This window comes from Hemitrygon akajei, chromosome 14, assembly GCF_048418815.1.
Source record: "Hemitrygon akajei chromosome 14, sHemAka1.3, whole genome shotgun sequence".
NCBI lineage: Eukaryota > Metazoa > Chordata > Chondrichthyes > Myliobatiformes > Dasyatidae > Hemitrygon > Hemitrygon akajei.
Window position 1 is genome coordinate 19,747,915 of NC_133137.1, and position 19,172 is coordinate 19,767,086.

Consider the following 19,172-nt stretch of genomic DNA (forward strand, 5'->3'; position numbering starts at 1 on the left):
CGTCCCGTAGTGATCAATAAACCAACTGTTTGGAATTCAAAGACCTTGCCTGGTGTCTCAGGGCTGGGTCTGTCTGCACCCGCACCACCCCCCCACCCCCCCGCCCCAGCACTCCTTCTCTGCCACCTGTCCCACCCCCCACCCCACTCTGCAGTGCTCCACCCCGCTCCGCAGTGCTCCACCCTCACCATTCCCCACATCCTTTGTTCCCACCAGAGTTACAAATTCGCTCTCCACTCCACAGTGACAAATACAGTACCTACTGTGCAGAAGTCATAGGCAACCTAGCTATATATGTGCCTAAGACTTCTCCACAGCACTGTATGTACAATTATAATACTGAGAACTACAACTAACTTAGAGACATAGGATCAAACAGCACAGAAACAGGCCCATTACCCCTTTGTGTTGGACCGCATTTAGATCATCGTGTTTTGTCCTGGTCGCCTCATTATAAGGAGGATGTGGAAGCTTTAGAGAGAGCGCAGGGGAGATTTACCATGATGTTGCCTAGATTAGAAAGCATGTCTTATGAGGAAAGGCTTTGTGAGCTAAGGCGTTTCTCTCTGGAGCAAAGGCAGGCGAGAGGTGACTTGATAGAGGTGTATAAGATGATAAAAGACATAGATTACACAGCACCTTTTTTATGGCTAGCATGAGAGGGCATAATTTTAAGATGATTGGAGAGAATGGTGGGTGTGTGGAACGTGCTGCCAGGGGTGGTGGTACAGGCAGATATATTAGGGACATTTAAGAGATACTTAGGTAGTCACATGGATAAAAGAAAACGGAGGGTTAAGGGTTAAATTGACTGGCACAACATCATGGGCCGAAGGGTCTGTACTGTTGTGTTCTGTGTTCTATGTGTCACCTATCATCAAGTGTTTAATTCACTCCCCCCGCCCCATTCCCATCAGCTTCCTCCAGACTCTGCCATACAGCTCCAAACATGATGCAATGTACAGCGGCCAGTTACCCTCCCAACTCACGTGCCTGTGGGCGAACAGGGTGAAGCCCAGTGGGGAAGCTCCACGTGAGAGCACTGGGACAGCAGGAAGAATAGTTTCTGAGCTGACACTAGGCCGCAGTCTGTTCACTTAGGTGGACATTTCAAAGCCAGGCTGAGATTGGTCAATGTTGCTTGTTTATCCGTATGCATGTGTACGGTTGAGTTATAATAAACTTGAACTGGTATTCTCATCAGTGTTTAATCTACAGTCAACATTGCCGAAGTATATTGTTTGATCACTGTCATATTACTCAAAGTTTAAAGTTCAAAGTACATTTATTAACAAAGTACATATACATTATACAACCTTGAGATTTGTCTCCTAACAGGCAGGACTTCCTTTAGATCAGGGGTTCCCAACCAGCGGTCCACAGCCCCCTTTTCAAGTCAAGTCGCTTTTATTGTCATTTGAACCATAACTGCTGCTACAGTACACAGTAAAAATGTAACAACGTTCCTCCAGGAACACACATGTGTGTGTGTGTGTGTGTGTGTGGAGGTTGGTGTCAGACTAGACTCTGGGTATTGAGGAGTCTGATAGCTTGGGGGAAGAAACTGTTACATAGTCTGGTCGTGAGAGCCCGAATGCTTTGGAGCCTTTTCCCAGACGGCAGGAGGGAGAAGAGATTGTATGAGGGGTGTGTGGGGTCCTTCACAATGCTGTTAGATTTGCGGATGCAGTGTGTAGTATAAATGCCTGTAATGGCGGGAAGAGAGACCCCGATGATCCCTTCAGCTGACCTCACTATCTGCATCAGGGTCTTACAATTCAAGATGGTACAATTTCCGAGCAGTGATGTAGCTGCTCAGGATGCTCTTGATACATCCTCCATAGAATGTGATGAGGATGGGGGGGTGGGAGATGGACTTTTCTCAGCCTTCGCAGAAAGTAGAGACGCTTCTGGACTTCCTTCGCTATGGAGCTGGTGTTGAGGGACCAGGTGAGATTCTCCGCCAGGTGAACACCAAGAAATTTGGTGCTCTTAACGATCTCTACTGGGGAGCCGTCAATGTTCAGCAGAGAGTGGTCGCTCCGTGCCCTTCCTAAGTCAACAACCATCTCTTTTGTTTTGTTCACATTCAGGTACAGGTTGTTGGCTCTGCACCAGTCCATTAGCCACTGCACCTCTTACCCTTGCTTAATGGTATTGGCCTATGGCATAAAAAACTTTGGGAACTCCTGCTTCGGACCCAAAATTCCAGCTTGACAGTCTGAAGGTCCATCCCAGCCTCAGATCTGTTTAATGACTCAAGTTCCACAGCCCTCTAGGGTAGACAGTACCAAAGATTCACTGCCCTCTGAGGGAAGAAGTTCTTTCTTTTTTCGATATTAAATGTTGTGTCTCTAATTCTAAACAAAAGCTGCATGCTGTATTTAATGGGATACCCATAAGACAGTGATGGGTTGGCTTTAAATGTAGCATTGAAGATTCTATTAAAAACAATTTCATTCAATAGTCAATATATTTGTTAATGATCTCATTTTGTGATCTCATATATAACATTAATGATGTTATGCTTCTTAGAAATTCAGGCAAATGGAGCACTAACAGATGGGCGCTTAGTTTGCACCAATTCTTCTACCCTTTTCTGAGGAACGTCACCTTGTCATGGTGGAGAGGCTTGTGAGTTCCTGAGATCCCGAGACTGGTACTGTCTGGAGCTTGGGCATCTGGCGCTCAGCTCCTGGTAGAGTCATCCAGGGTGGTAAGGTCAAGGGGGAAGATCCAGGTGAAGAGCAATCCAACCAAAACCTGACCGATGGAGCTGGTGGAAGATGATGACACATTACAATGGCAGTGAGGCCAGACTGGCTGCAGCCATCTTGCATTCTATGCCATTGGACTCTGAACCCAAATTCTCAAGGATCATGTGGTGGCTGTCTGTCCATCAGCCTCCCCATGTTAAACAAAGTCACACATGAGCGTTCTCCATTAAGTGAAACCGGATTGAGTCCTGTGACGATCAACAAGTGATGAAGGGGACTGGATTTGATCGGCCTTTACAGCCACCTGAGGACCCACCAATCGACAACCCCTGAGGAGAACATCAGACTCGACTCGAATAATTGCATGACGATTCCTTCTGCTTTTCTACTGATGTTTGGATGAAAACATCATTCTTCTATACAGCAAAGTAAATAGGATGACTTCAAGCAGATTGCACCACACAAAATTCCAATTTTTTAAAATAATGTTTAAATTTTTATTAAACTTCTCCTTGAGCCAGCTGCACTTGGTTTATTGCAATGTTGACTCTCATTAAAGATGGGGTCCCAATCTGGGGTCCACGGACCCCTCAGTTAACGGTAGGGGTCTGTAGCATTAAAGAGGTTGGGGACCCCTGCTCTAGAAGATGGTGGTCAGTCTGAACTCTATCAATAACCCAATTCAATCTCCTCTTCTTAAGTTGAGTAAAATCAATATGATTTGTGTAAAATCAACAGTGAAAAAGAAAACAGGGAACTACTCCATGTTTGTATTGGATAGTTCTTGGGCAAAAATTCTAACATTTGGGATTAGCAGAATTCTAAGGCCAATCTCTCTTCGGTTTAAGTTCAAAAGTGTGGCCTAATTCAATTCAGTTCTAATAATGGATGGCTCCACCAATTTTGCTGGGGTTTCTGAGAATCTCCTGGTTCCCCTTTTGGAGCCTGGTACAATAAGATGAATTATCAACCTCACAATCTACCTTGTTGTGGCCTTGCACATCATTTGTCTGCCTGTACTGCACTTTCTCCGTAACTGTAACACTTTATTCTGCTTTCTGTTATTGGTTTTCCTTCTACAACCTTGATCTCCTAATATGGAAGCCATGCAAAAGAAAGCTCTTCACTGTACGTGTAACAATAATAAACGGATTTTATCAAGCTATGAAATGTAAAGCAACTGAACCTTTTGGAAAGAGGTCCCTGAATCCCACTGTCCCCAGCAGATCCCAGAAAGACCATGAAAGCCTACGCCTTTATATATTAAGAAGTATGGTCTTGTGGTCTAAGTATGCGATTAATGGGCAAAAATGGTGATGAAGTTAAAAAAAAAAGTCATTGCCTAGTTCAGCAGGCAACGTTTTCAGTGTAAGCTGATGGTCTTTAAGTTGCGTGACCCTTCCATTTTTTAATTGTGGATCGTATAAAACTTTATTTTCAGGATCAAATTTCATTGCTCCCTTTCTGCCCAACTGAAATGAAAATAACATCCTGAAGTCCAAAGCATTCTACCTCATTGTCAAATGCATAGACAATCTTTGTACCATCTGCAAATGTCTTTAACAAGCCCTCTATATTTAAGTATTAGCCATGGACGTACACAAGAAGCAAGGCACCGCAATCCCTGGGGTCCCTTGCACCATTAGACTGATTGTTATGTGGAACATTGTTAAATATAGATTGCTCAAATCCACCTATGCAACATCAGGTACACCTCACCCCTTAATACCTCTTCAAAAACTTTAATCAAGGTGATAAGATATGACGCAAACACGAGGAAATCTGCAGATGCTGGAAATTCAAACAACACACACAAAATGCTGGTGGAACGCAGCAGGCCAGGCAGCAGCTATAGGAAGAAGTACAGTCGACGTTTTGGGCCGAGACTCTTTGTCAGTGTGGTGAACTAGATATACCTGTCTGACTGCTCCTGTGGCTCCTCCCACAGACCCTGCTGACTGCTCCTGTGGCTCCTCCCACAGACCCCTGTATAAAGGCGACTGTGGGCTGCTGCTCTCCCTCATTTTCCCCAGGATGTAGTGCTGTTTATTCTTCCAGTCAATAAAAGCCGATATCTCGCTTCCTAAGTCTCAGCGTGAGTTATTGATGGTGCATCAGTCAGGACTGGGTTTCGGCCCAAAACGTCGACTGTGCTTCTTCCTATAGCTGGTGCCTGGCCTGCTGCGTTCCGATAAGATATGACCTTTTTGTCCTATATCCATGGTGATCCTTGCATAAGAAGGTTTATACTGTCGCTCACAGCATTGATTCCAAAAATTCATCTCCCACAGAATTCAAACTCTAATTACTCAATTAATTCCTTCCTCCACCTTTAAACAACAGCAGAAGTTGTCTGTCCTCCACTTTTCCAGCATTACTCCTGCAGGCGGGGTTGATTGAATCATCTGTACCTCTGTAACTTTCTCTCTTGCTTCTTTTAACAGATCTTCCCAGCCTTGTGATTGGTTCATGTTCAAAGATGCTAACCTCAACATAATTCCCTTCTTACTCTACTTATCACATCAATCATCTTGCATGTTTCCCCCTTGTCTACATGTGGGTCAGGTAACTTTGAGGAAGTAGAGAGGCTACAGAAGGACTTGGACAGATAAGGAGAATGGACAGAGAAGTGGCAGATGGAACACAGTGTTGGGAGGTGTAATGTCATGCACTTCAACAGAAGAAATAAAAGCACAGACTAATTTTCTAAATGGAGAGAAAATTCAAAAACCTGAAAAAGAGGCTTGGGAGTCTTCCTGCAGGATCCCTCAAAGGCTAATTTGCAGGCTGATTTGTGGTGAAGAAGGCAAATGCGATGTTAGCATTTGTTTCGAGAGGACTAGGATATAAAAGCAAGGGTGTAACGTTGAGGGTTTATAAAGCACTGGAGAGGTCTCACTTGGGGTATAGCCAGCGGTTTTGGGCCCCTTATCTAAGAACGAATGTGCTGACATTGGAGAAGGTTCACAAAAGTGATACTGGGATTGAAAGGCTTGTCATGTGAGGAGCGTTTGATGGCTCGACTCACTGGAACACAGAAGCCTATTGAATGTTGAAAGAGGATGTTTCCTATGGTGGGAGTGTCTAAGACCAGAGGACACAGCCTCAGAACAGAGGGGTGTCCTTTTAGAATGGCGATGAGGAGGAATTTCTTTAGCCAGAGAGTAGTGAAGTTCTGGAATTCTCTGCCACAGGCAGCTGTGGAGGCCAGGTGTTCATGTATATTTAAGGCAGAGGTTGATAGATTCTTGATTGGTCAGGGCATGGAGGGTTATGGGGAGAAGGCAGGAGATTGGGGCTGAGAGGAAAATGGATTAAACATGATTGAATGGCGGAGCAGACTCGATGGGCTAAATGGCCTACTTCTGCTCCTATATCTTATGGTCTTATGGTCTAAGACAATTCCCACCGGATCTACCTTTTCCCAGTAGGTTCTATCTTTTCCTTAGTTATCCTTTTGCTCTTTAAATAGTTAGAAAACATTCTTGGATTTTCTTTCTCTTGATTTGTCAATGTCCCCCCCCACCATAGTTTCCTTGTTTTCTTATTACTCTTCTAAGTTCACTTTTCCACTTTCTATCTGATATCTGTTCTATCCAGTACAGTCGACGTTTTGGACCAAAACCCTTCAGCAGGACTGGAGAAAAAAAAGATGTGGGACAGATTTAAAAGGTGGGTGGGGGGGGGGAGTGAGAAACACAAGGTGATGGGTGAAACCGGGAGGGGGAGGGATGAGGTAAAGAGCTGGGAGGTCGATTGGTGAAAGGGATACAGGGCTGGAGAAGGGGAAGTCGGATAGAAGACAGAAGGCCATGGAAGAAAGAAAATGGGGAGGAGCACCAGAGGGAGGCAAAGGGCGGGCAAGGATTTAAGGTGAGAGAAGGGAAGAGGGGAGGGGGAATGATGAAGGGGGGATTACCAGAAGTTCGAGAAATCGGTGTTTATGCCATCAGGTTGGAGGCTACCCAAACGGAATATAAGGTGGTGTTCCTGCAACCTGAGTGTGGTCTCATCTCGACAGTAGAGGAGGCCATGGACTGACATATCGGAGTGGGAACGGGAAGTGGAATTAAAATGGTTGGCCTCTGGGAGATCCCGCTTTTTCTGGTGGGCAGAGCTAGGTGGTCAGTGAAGCGGTCTCCCAGTCTACATCGGGTCTCACCGATATGCAGGACGCCACACTAGATACAGTAGATTACCCCAACAGACTCACAGGTGGAGTGTCGCCTCACCTGGAAGAACTGTTTAGGGCCCTGAATGGTAGTGAGGGAGGAGGCGTAAGGGCAGGCTTAGCACTTGTTCCCCTTGCAAGGGTTAGTGCGGGAGGGAGGGGCAAATGGACAAGGGAGTCATGTAGGGAGTGATCCCCGTGGAAAGCAGGATGTGTGTGGGGGGGGGGGGGGGGGAAGATGTGTTTGGTGGTGGGATCCCGTTGGAGATGGCAGAAGTTCCGGAGAATTACACGCTGGACGCGGAGGCTGATGGGGTGGGACGTGAGGCAACTGCAGGTTTGCTTCGTCTATACTTTTCCAGACTTCTTGTCGTATTAGGTCTCAGCATCTGACACGGAGTTCCACACTCACAGTTGTCTCAAGGACTTTGTCTCAGAGGGCTCAAGATTCATCAGTTCTGACCATTTTCTTGTTGAGAACAGATTTATTTTGAATGTCTTTCATTGTGCTGAGAGAAGCTCCTGCTTTCAATATCTCTTTGCTTATATCACATTTCAGCCTTGTAAAACCTGACCTTGCCGCAGCTTAGAACTTGTCTTTAGACCTCCCCCAGAAAGACCTCAACTGCCGAGAGCCATGAACTCACCTCAGCACATCATGAAACCGGCCTCCCCTCCACGGACGCTGTCTGCACCTCTCACTGCCTCAGAAAAGCAGCTGTCAAAGAGCCCTGATGGAGGGGTTCGGCCCAAAATAGCAATGGTTTACTCATCTCTGCCTGACCGGCTGAGATCCTCCTGCATTCTGTGTGCCTTGCTTCCTGTATCTGCAGACTTCTGCAGGTCTGTGAGCAAGATCAAAGATCCCACCCATCCTGGGCATCCTCTCTTCGCTCTCCCTCCCATCAGGGGGAAAATACAACAACTAGAAAGTACGTACCACCAGGCCCGAGCGCAGCATCTATCTCACGTTGTAATGAACTTCCTGTTGGATGAGACGGACCCTTGACCTCACTATCTACATCTCCTTGCAGCTTTACGTCTGCCGGCACTTCGCTTTCTCGGTGACTGTAACACACCATTCTGTCTTTGGTTACTGCCTTTCCCTCGTACAGTCGATATACTGATGCAGCGTTCTCCATTGTACCTCAGTGCACGTGACAAGATTAAAGAAATTAATGAAATTAAACTATTTTACAAGGAACTGAATTAAGATCGCAAAAGCGCCCTCCCACTAATATTTCTCCCGCCATTAATCGGGTCATCTCTCTCCCGTATAAGAAGTTCTACTGAATGCAGCGTAAGAACTCTATGCTGGAAAAAACATTGGAAAAAAGTTGAATTTCCCCATGGGGATGAATAAAGTATCTATCTATCTATCGATCTATCTATCTATCCTTGAGACCATTAACACTGATTATATCCCAGGAAAGATTTGGACTAGTGAGAAATCTGCCTGAAAACCTTGTTCTGAATTACCCCAAGACTGACTGAAGGTCTCCTACACACTCCGATAATGTGCTTGTCATTTATATGTATTCAGGCCATTTGGCCTTATTGGATGGTTATGTTAACATAGATGGACAGTAATTATTTCTTTAACCAGTTTTGCCATTCCCTCTTTAGTTTTTATCCCCATGGTAATATCATGTGATAACCATGTAAACAGGGTAATTACACTACCGTTCTTGCCCTTCTTTCCCCTTTAATCCAAAATTTTATTATTGCAAGAATATTACAATTCCGTGAGTCTAATGCCTGGTGCATTTGCCTTTACTCATGTTTCCTGATGCAGATATATATTCATATATGCTGGTGGATTCTCTTTCCATTTGCCTTTCCAAACATCGTTTCCTCTGCTTCCAGGTTCCCTTACTAATATTTTACCTTCCAATTTCAGACCCGCTGTTCTTTCTGCAATTATCACCTAGGCTCCCAACCCCCTGCCAAACTCATCTAAATTGTCCCTGGTAATTCTAAACACAGGAAAAAATTGGGAATAGTCACATCGAAGAGTCTTCAACCTGACACAATCTTTTCACAGATGCTGCCCGGTTTGCTGAGTGTGTCCAGTATATTGTATCTTTGGTTTACACTTCCAATGCCTGTATTCAAAAAATATTTCAACCCTAGAAAATCTGCCAGTATCTCAGAACAATTCTTAAAGTACATTATTTTCTGGCTACTAGGCATAATGGGTGTGTGTGTGTGTGTGTGTGTGTGTGTGTGTGTGTGTGTGTGTGTGTGTGTGTGTGTGTGTGTGTGTGTGTGTGTGTGTGTGTGTGTGTATGTGGGTGAGAATGTGTGCATGTGTGTGTGTGTGTGTCTGTGTATATATGCACATGTGCTGCTAGAAACTATTATGCTATTATAAGATTATACATAATCTCAGAAATCCCAGAAGTGCTTAACAGCCAACAAAGTTCTTTTGAAGTAAAAAACTCTCATCTTATGAGACATGGCAAACAGTTGGTTGTCAGCGTGCTTCAACCATTTAATAATATGGTAATGATCAGACTTATTTTCAACTGCTCCTCTTTATAATGTAAGATTCTTTACAAACAACAGATAGGACCTCACTCACTACTGCAATGGAAGGACCTCACTCACTACTGCACTGGAAGGACCTCACTCACTACTGCACTGGAAGGACCTCACTCACTACTGCAATGGAAGGACCTCACTCACTACTGCACTGGAAGGATCAGACTAATGTCATTTGAATCTGCAGTTTTCTGGCTCAGATAGAAGTGTTAGTGCTGTCAGTCACTTCCTCAGTCACACACATATACATACACAAACAGACATATATACACACACTCACATACACAAACTCACATACACACACACATATACACACACACACAGACACACACTCAAACACATACTCACAGACAGGTACACACATACACACACTCACATTCACATAAACACACCCACTCACAGACACACATACACACTCACGTACACACACACACACACACTCACAAACACATACACACAGTACCACGGACACACATACACTTGAAGTCCCACAGAAAGATATAGACTAATCATTTCAAGCAAAAATCTTCAGAGCAGCTGACCGATATTTTTTGAATGGGGAGCAAAGACCGTAAATCCGATTCAAAAGGTGTTTACTCGCTGCAATCCAATAAGAAATCGGCTCAGATATTTTACTTTTTATGAAGCTTTTCTTCTCATGGGAGAATATTCTCATTTTACAAGGGAATTAAATTCCCCTCAGAGTGACCAAATATTACTCTGTTTGGGACACTGCAGCACAAATCAAAGAAACGACTAACTCATGCATTTAACGACTAACTCATGCATTTAACTACAAAGGTGACTGAACTAGTTATCAGAGTTTCTATCATTCTATGTAAATATGGATTTGCAGTAAACATGTTTGCAGAACATACAAGTGATACACATTTAACTATTTTCAGAAGTCTCTTACCTTAAGGTGAAATAATATGCTGTAAAATATTATTCTCCCAAGGATATCTTGATGAGTGATCAGAATAATTAAAGTAATGCTCAAGTTTTGACTGATTATTTTAACTGATTCAAACCAACTAACAGCAGAACAAAGGCTGTCAGTATCATCCAGTCATCTCAGAAGCAACACACCCCACGTCCGCGATTAGTTGTTCAATTTTTAAGTGACAGAAATGAGAGAAAGATTTTGAAGGGTGGGATGAGGTCTTACCCGGTTAATGATTCTGCTCAGCTGTGTTTTCACAGTCCCCGCTGCAAACTGTAATCATAAATCAAAACGCTTGAGGTGAGAGACATGGTAGCTCTCAGAGCTGTTTACTGCATGCAAAAGGAACTGCACGTCAGTGCGAGGCAGGGATATGCACTATACCCTCATTCCTCAGGGACCCTGAGAATGTGTAACTATGGAGATCAGAGATGCAAATGCAACTACTGGAAGTGAATCAATGGCAAGGAGCAAACAGCAGGAAGTAGAATATTTGGTTAATAATTTGCATTACCCACAGCCATTTCATTTCTTCACTGCGGCGTGTCTGTGCATATGTGTGCTTCCTGATATTTCCACAAACGTTTTCTCAACGTTTCAGGAACAGCACCTTCCCCTCTGCCATCAGATTTCGGAATGGACGACGAACCCCTGAGCACCTTTGATCTCTCAGTAATTTTATCACCCTCTTTTTTTTACACTGCTTATTTTATATATAAATATGTTTCTTATTGCAATTTATCGTTTGTAACTTTATGTTTTGCACTGTGGAGTGGTGGGGTGGAGATACGTCTCTACCAAAGGAGGTGTGAGGCACTCCTTCCCTCCGCTAGCCTGCAGACCACCGTCGGGCGAGGTGTAGCACCTGCTTACCCCCCACCCCGATCAGGGTCACGTGAAGCCATGGGAGGAGGTGGCGGATGGTCCTACGAGCAGCTGGTGCAGATATCAAGTCCTACTTATCCAGCACTGACAATCTCTGAAGGCTTTTGCTGACGGCTGAGGTCACCCGTCTTGTAAAGACACTGCCCAGGAGAAGGCAATGGCAAGCCACTTCTGTAGATTAACTTGCCAAGAGCAATCGTGGTGAAAAGGCCATGATCGCCCACGTCATACAACATGGCACATAATGATGATGTAACGATCACATGGCACTGCTGCTGTGAAACAACAAGTTCCATGGCCTAAGCCAACGATGTTAACCCTGATTCTGATTCCAATTAACAGTGAACATAACACAAGCATCATGCGCATTTGGAAAGTAAATGCAGTGAAGGAATTAGGAGCACAGATGAACTAAGCCCTAAATCAGCAAATGAAACTCAGGGTTTTGCTTACAGAATAACAGAATAGTAAAATAGAGAGGCTGGCAGAACTCTACAGAAGTTAAAATACATATAGACTTATAAAAGAAATTAAAAAACAGAGCAGGTCACAAAATATACTTGAAGGCACGTGGCCTAGTGGGCAAGGCATCAGACTAGTAACCTGAAGGTCACTGGTTCGAGCCTCAGCTTAGGCAGCATGTTTGTGTCCTTGAGCAAGGCACTCAACAACACATCGCTCTGCGACGTCACCGGTGCCAAGCTGCATGGGTCCTAGTGTCCTTCCCTTGGACAACATCGGTGGCGTGGAGAGGGGAAGGCCTGCAGCTTGGGCAACTGCCGGTCTCCCATACAACCCTGCCCAGGCCTGCGCCCTGGAAACTCCAGGCACAGATCCATGGTCTCTCGAGACCGACGGATGCCACCACCAAAAATAGCCAAGCTGGATAGTTACAGAGGAAACACTGAATAGGCAGGGGAAAATTTCTCAAGAACATCAAAAGCCAAAAATTGAGCCAGTAGACCAGAAAAGAAGCATGAGTCAGAACTAAACACATATTTCCTTCTTCAGTATGTGAGAAATACATGAGAATGAGATCATAATTTCACAGCAGAACATAATTTTAGACCAATAAGTGAAAAAGCAAATTCGGGCAGATCGAAATATGTTAAATGAGCACTATGTTTTAATAAATTTCCAATATGAACAGCAAGAAATCTTTCATCTTCAGAAGTAGTCTGAAATATCTAACTTTGTTCCTGTTTCTGTTTGAACAATGGGGGAATTTTTCATGGGAACAGAATAGTCCTAATTGCAAGGTTTTTTCTCGTGAAAGAACAACGATGTCACTCAATACCATCAGGAACGACGACCAACCAGGGAAAGCTGGAGCGACCATACCTCTGGCATTGACTCTAGCTCTGTGGCATTGAAAGGGAGTGGGAAGAAGAGGAACGAGGTGATGAAAGGGGATCCAAAATTAGGAGAACCTACCTACTGCTCGTTATGCCTCTGGCGTTTCGGGAACAGCCGATCAGCTTCCAGGTCGGTGAGGCACGCAAGCCTCCAAACCTTATGACAAGGTTGTGGTCCTCTTGGAGGAGTTAAGGGAACAGACAGGACATGAAGGACACTCACAGATGGGCTGTTTCTCCCAGATGCCAGTGTCAGGACTGTCTCAGATTAGGCCCACAGCTTTTTTTTTGGGGGGGGGGAGGGTGTACAGCCAGAAGTTACGGTATATTATTAATGGCATAGGAAGGAGAAGGGATGAGTCCTGAAGAGCTGAAAAGCAGGGCCCAAAGGGTGGTGATCTCTGAACTGCTGCCTGTATGACTGTAAGTATAGGATGACTTGGCAGATGAATGTGTTGGCCAGTAAGAACTACAATACAGTATAGAAATTAGTGAATAGGAATGAGGCAAGGGCAGTGGAAATAGCCGAAGCAGAGGTCTTTGTTCTTGTCATGTGGTTGCAAGAATGGAGGTAGCCATTTTGTGAGACTGTTCTTGCAGCCAGCAAGCTGATTCTTGCATCAGAGCGACTGAACGTGGACACAATAAGTTTCTGCTGATTCTCAGATAAGAAGCTCCTTCTGTAAAATACAGGTTTGCGGAAGGAACGGCTGTGGTGAACGACATATACCTGTCTGGACACGCCCCCCCGCTGACTACTCCTGTGGCTCCTCCCACTGACCGTGGCTCCTCCCACGGACCCCGGTATAAAGGCGATTGGTGCCTGAGCCCTGCCCTCAGTCTCCAGGATGTAGCATGGTGGTCAATTGCTGCTTGTTCTTTCTTCCAGTCAATAAAAGCCGATATCTCGCCTCCTGTCTCAGAGTGTTATTGATGGTGCATCAACGGCGTTTTCTGGTCATCCGGGTCCAGCGTTTGGTTGACCTTGTTGAACTGGTCTGAACCAGTCTGAGTTAGACAGAACAAAAGACATTTCCTAGGTCACAAGATTGACGGGAGAGCCCTCAAGCAATAACCTTGTATCCTTGGCAACGTGCAATGAGAGGCTGATACAGGTCAGTCAGATGACCTTGAGCCAACGAAACTGAAACATCATAGATTGATCTGATAAGGAAAAGAATAACAATGGAGGGTTTTGGCAGCACAGACAGTGACAACTCTGCGAAAGGCAACAATCATGGAAGTGGATAACCCCATGTTGGAAACGTGGAGATATCACCGGGAAACCTAGTGGGTTTGCACGCAGGTACTTTGTTGTATAAATTCATGTGCATGTGAACTGAGGCAGGAAAGGTATTTGTCAGTAAATACTGTGCCTAACTGAACATTAATACTTGAGGAGTAATAACACAAAATGCTGGCAGAACTCAGCAGGCCAGACAGGGTTGATGAAGGGTTTCGGCCTGAAACGTCGTCACTACCTCCTCCCATAGATGCTGTCTGACCTGCTGAGTTCTGCCAGCATTTTGTGTTTTTATCTATTTCCAGCATCTGAAGATTCACTCGTGTTGCCTATTAATACTTGAGGCTTAATCTTTGTAACAAATGTGTGGCTGAAGAATTGGTGTAGTGGGGGGATTTAATTGGAGGAGGGCAAATTCCAAGTGAGATTCTGAATTGGAGAAAGGCAAATTTTGATGGTATCAGAAATGATCTGACAAGTGTGGTTCGGGACAGGCTGTTTTCTGGCAAAGGTGTACTTGGAAAGCAGGAGGCCTTCAAAAGCGAAATTTTGAGCTTTCAGAGTTTGTATGTGTCTGTCAGAATAAAAGATAAAGATAACAAGTGTAGGGAACCTTAATTCTAAAGAGATATTAAGGCCCTGGTTAAGGGGAAAAATGGAGGTGCAGAGGAGGTATAGACAGGTAGGAACAATTGAGGTGCTTATGGAGTATAAGGTTGGCTGGGACCACAACCAGAGATCATGGGTTAAGGGTGAAAAGTGAGAAGCTTAGGGAGAACATGAGAGGAAGCTTCTTCACTTGGAGAGTGACGGGAGTGTGGAATGAGCTGCCAGCATAAGTGGTGCATGCGAGCTCGATTTCAACATTTAAGAGAAATTTGGATAGGTACATGGATAGTAGGGGTATGGAGGTTATGGTCCCGGTGCATGTTGATAGGAGTAGGCAGTTTAAATGGTTTTGACATGGTCTAGATGGGCTGAAGGGCCTTTCTCTGTGCTGTACTTCTCTAAGTTATGATGCTATTAGGCAGGAACTAGGGAGTGTAACTTGGAAATGATGTACTCGGGGAAATGTGGAGGTTGTTTCGTGAGCACTTGCATAGGGTTCTGGATAGGTTTGTCCCACTGACGCAGGGAAAGATTGGCAGGGTGAAGGAACCATGGTAGACCAAAGATGTAAAACATCTAGTCAAAAGGATGAATGAAACATACCCAAGGATTTAGGAAAGAAGGATTAGATAGAGTTCTGGAGAATTACAAGATAGCCAGTAAAGTGTTTAAGAATGAGTGAAACCCAACAGCATGAATGGCAGTGAAGCTTCGTGGCCAGACGAGCTCGGCACCTTCTATGCCCGCTTCGAAAGGGAGAATATAACTACAGCAGTGAAGATCCGTGCTATATTAGGCAGGCCCCGATGGAGAACTTGGTAAGGCTCTGAAAACTTGTGCCAACCAACTGGCGGGACTATATCAAGGACAATTTCAACCTCCCACCGCCAGAAGTTCACATCTGCTTCAAAAAGGGAAGCAATTATACCAGTGCCTAATAAAATTAGGAGGGATAAACTTGGGAGTTATGGACCAATCCCATCTCTAAGAACCTTCTGCAATAGTTTGCTCACCATTGGGATAAGTGAGTCTTATACCAGTGGTGAGCAAACTGTTGGAGAAGGTTCTTAGCGACAGGATATCTGAGCATTTGGAGAAGCACAGTCTGATTAGGATTAGTCAACGTGGCTTTGTGAAGGGCAGGTCGTGCCTCACGAAAGTGCAACAAAGCAAATTGATGAAGGCAGAACAGTGGATGTGGGGTATATAGATTTTAGGAAGGTACTTGCCAGGGTTCCCCATAGTAGACTCATTTAGAAAAGTCAGAAGGTATGGGATCCAGGGAGAGTTGGCTGTGTGGATTCAGAATTAGCTTGGCCACAGAAGGGAGTAGTTAGAGCATCTTCTGCCTGGAGACTGGTGAGCAGACAGACTCTGTAGGGATCTGTTCGGGGATCCCTGCCCTTTGTGAGGTTTATAAATGACTCAGACGAGGAAGTGGTCAGATGGGTCAGCAAATTTGTGGATGCCATGAAATTGGGTGTTGTAGATAGTGTAGAAGATTACTATGCAAGTCACGATGGGATATTAATAGGATGCAAAGCTGGGCGGAAATGTGGCAGATGGATTTCAACCCAGAGAAGAGCGAAGTGATGCACTTTTTGGAAGGTTGAAGTAGAAGGCAGAATACAAGGTTAACGGCAGGATACTTAACAGTGGGAGGAACAGAAGGATCTTGGGGTCTACGTTCATAGATCCCTCAAAGTTGCTGTGCAAGGTGATAGGGTAGTTCAGAAGGTATATGGTCTGTTGCCCTTCATTAGTCACGGGATTGTGTTCAAGAGGCACCAGGTAACGTTGCAGTTCTTAAAAAAAAACATGGGTTAGACCACACTTGGAGTACCATGCTCAGTTCTGGTCACCTCATTGTAGGAAGGATGTGGGAGCTTTGGAGAGGGTGCAGAGGAGATTTACCAGAGTGCTGCCTGGATTAGAGAGGGTGCAGAGGAGATTCACCAGAGCGTTGCCTGGATTAGAGAGGGTGCAGAGGAGATTCACCAGAGTGCTGCCTGGATTAGAGAGAGTGTCTTACGAGGATAGGTTGAGTGAGCCAGGACTTTTCTCTTTGGAGCAAAGCAGGATGAGAGGTGACTTGTTAGAGATCTACAAGATCGAGTAGCCAGAGACTTCTTCCCAGGGAGGAAATGCTTAACATGAGGAGATATAACTTTAAGGTGTTTGTAGGATGGTATAGGGGTTTTTCAGAGGTTGTTTTCGTTACACAGAGAATGGCAAGAATGTGAAATGCACTGCCAGTAGAGGAAGGTACATTAGGCACATAGATGAAAGAAGAATGGAGGGTTATGTTGGAGGGAAAGGTTAGACTGATCTTAGAGTACTTACTTTTATTAATTTATTTAGAGATACAGCATAGAACAAGCCCTTCCCGCCCAATGAGTCACATGGCCCAGCAGTCTACCCACTTAACCCTACCCTAATCACAGGGCAATTTATAATGACCAACGGACCTATTAACCGGTACGTCTTTGGAAGGTGGGAGGAAACCGGAGGGACCCCACATGTTTACGGGGAGGACGTGAAAGCTCCTTAATTGAATTCCGAACTCTGACGCTCTGAGCTGTGGAGGCGTTGCACTAACCCCTACGCCACCTTGGCGCCCATAAAGGGTTAAAGTTTCAGAACAGCATTGTGGGGCAAAGGACTTGCACTGTGCTGCACTGTTCCATGTTCTCTATCCAAAGGCAGTACTCAGTGGGTCGGGCAGCACCTGCGGAGAAGGAAACAGGTCCGATACATTTCATCATTTTTGTTTTAAGTATTTATGCTGTAGTGCTTGATTTATATTTCCACACAGGGAAAGCTTGATGAGATCTTAATGGTATGTTGGTGCAGATAGCATTAGCTTACAAGTGAAGCAAGCACCATTTCAAACATCACTGTGATCCCTACGGTACTGAGAGTTGTCAACACTTGGGCCAATATCTGCATCAGTGAAGAACGGTTTCATAAACAAAAAAATATATTTTCATTGGATATTAAACAGAATATAAACATAAATAATGATTGAGTAGATACATAATTTTATGAATGATCGTGATGATGTTTTAATTTTATAAATCGCATTTCTTCATTACATAGCAACGTGAAAATGATAAGGCTTGTCTCCTTAAGCTGTGGTTGTTGTTGTGGCTTCTAATTCTGATACTCTGGAGGAAGCCATACAACAAGTCACGCAAGAGCAGCTGATCTAGTCACAGCCATGGGTACTAATCTCTGAGGATCTATCCTGGGCCCACATGTTGATGCAATTACGAAGAAGGCACAGCAGTGGCTATATTTCATTAGAAGTTGGAGGAGATTTGTTATGTCAGAAACATAGAAAACCTACAGCACAATACAGGCCCTTTGGTCCACAAAACTGGCCAAACATCTCCCTACCCTAGAACTACCTAGGCTTACCCGTAGCCCTCTATTTTTCCAAGCTCCATGTATCCATCCAGGAGTCTCTTAAAAGACCCTATCGTATCCATCTCCACCACTGCCGCCGGCAGCCCATTCCACGCACTCACCACTCTCTGAGTAAAAAACTTATCCCTGACATCGACTCTGTACCTACTTCCAAGCACCTTAAAACTGTGCCCTCCTGTGCTAGCCGTTTCAGCCCTGGAAAAAAGCCTCTGACTATCCACATGATCAATGCCTCTCATCATCTAATACACCTCTATCAGGTCACCTCTCATCCTCCGTCGCTCCAAGGAGAAAAGGCCGAGTTCACTCAACTTATTCTCATAAGGCATGCTCCCCCATCCAGGCAACATCCTTGTAAATCTCCTCTGCGCCCTTTCTATGATTTCCACATCCTTCCTGTAGTGAGGCGACCAGAACTGAGCACAGTACTCCAAGTGGGGTCTGACCAGGGTCCTATATAGCTGCGACATTACCTCTCGGCTCTTGAACTCAATCCCACGTCATCAAAAGCACTCGCAAATCTCTACCGATGTACCATGGAGAGCATTCTAACTGGTTGCATTGCCGTGGGGGGGGGGGGGGACACTGCACAGGATCGGAAAAAAGCTGCGGAAAGTTGTTAATCAGCCAGCACTAGCCTTCCCAGCATCAAAGACACCTTCAAAAGGTGATGCCTGGAAAAGGTGGCATATCTGTCATTAATTTATTTATGGGGATACTGTGTGAAACAGGCCCTTCTGGCCCTTTGAGCCGTGCTGCCCAGCAATCCCCCAATTTAACCCTAGCCTAATCACGGGAGAATTTACAATAACCAATTAATCTTACCAACCGGTACGTCTTTGGGCTGTGGAGACTACTGCACAGGACTGAAAGAAGCCGCAGAAGGTTGTGAATCTAGTCAGCTCCATCTTGGGTACTGGCCTACAAAGTACCCAGGACATCTGGAAATAGCCCTCCGCAGATCGTACCTGGTTTTCTGGTACAGGCCTGGATCGCCAGACTTGAATGACACAGATCTAGCCTTCAGCAGACGACGTACCTCCTGGTGCATCCATGGCTTTTGGTCTGGGAATGTGCAGTAAGTCTTTGAAGGCACACACTCATCCACACAGGTTTCAATGAAGTCGGAAACAACTACAGCATACCCATTCAGGTTTGAAGATGAATCCCTGAATACAGTCCAGTCCATCCATTCAAAGCTGTCCTGTAGGTGCTCCTGTGCTTCCCTTGTCCAAAGCTTCTTGGTCCTCACTATCGGTGCAGCAGTCTTCAGTCT

At 45.0% G+C, this 19,172-nt stretch overlaps 1 protein-coding gene across 4 annotated transcripts in view; it reads right to left on the reverse strand.

Annotated features, from left to right (window-relative positions):
* LOC140738345 (N-acetyllactosaminide beta-1,3-N-acetylglucosaminyltransferase 4-like) overlaps positions 1-18,810 on the reverse strand; it is a 28,179-nt gene extending 9,369 nt beyond the window's left edge. For 2 of the 4 annotated variants that reach the window (XR_012101353.1, XM_073065565.1), the window contains exon 1: positions 10,601-10,785. The gene's annotated coding sequence lies outside the window, so the exon portion shown is untranslated. Of the gene's footprint in view, positions 1-7,828; positions 8,036-10,600; positions 10,786-18,721 lie in introns of those variants that run through there. The other 2 variants (XM_073065566.1, XM_073065567.1) reach the window with 2 other exon arrangements.
* Between the last annotated feature and the right edge of the window lie 362 nt (positions 18,811-19,172).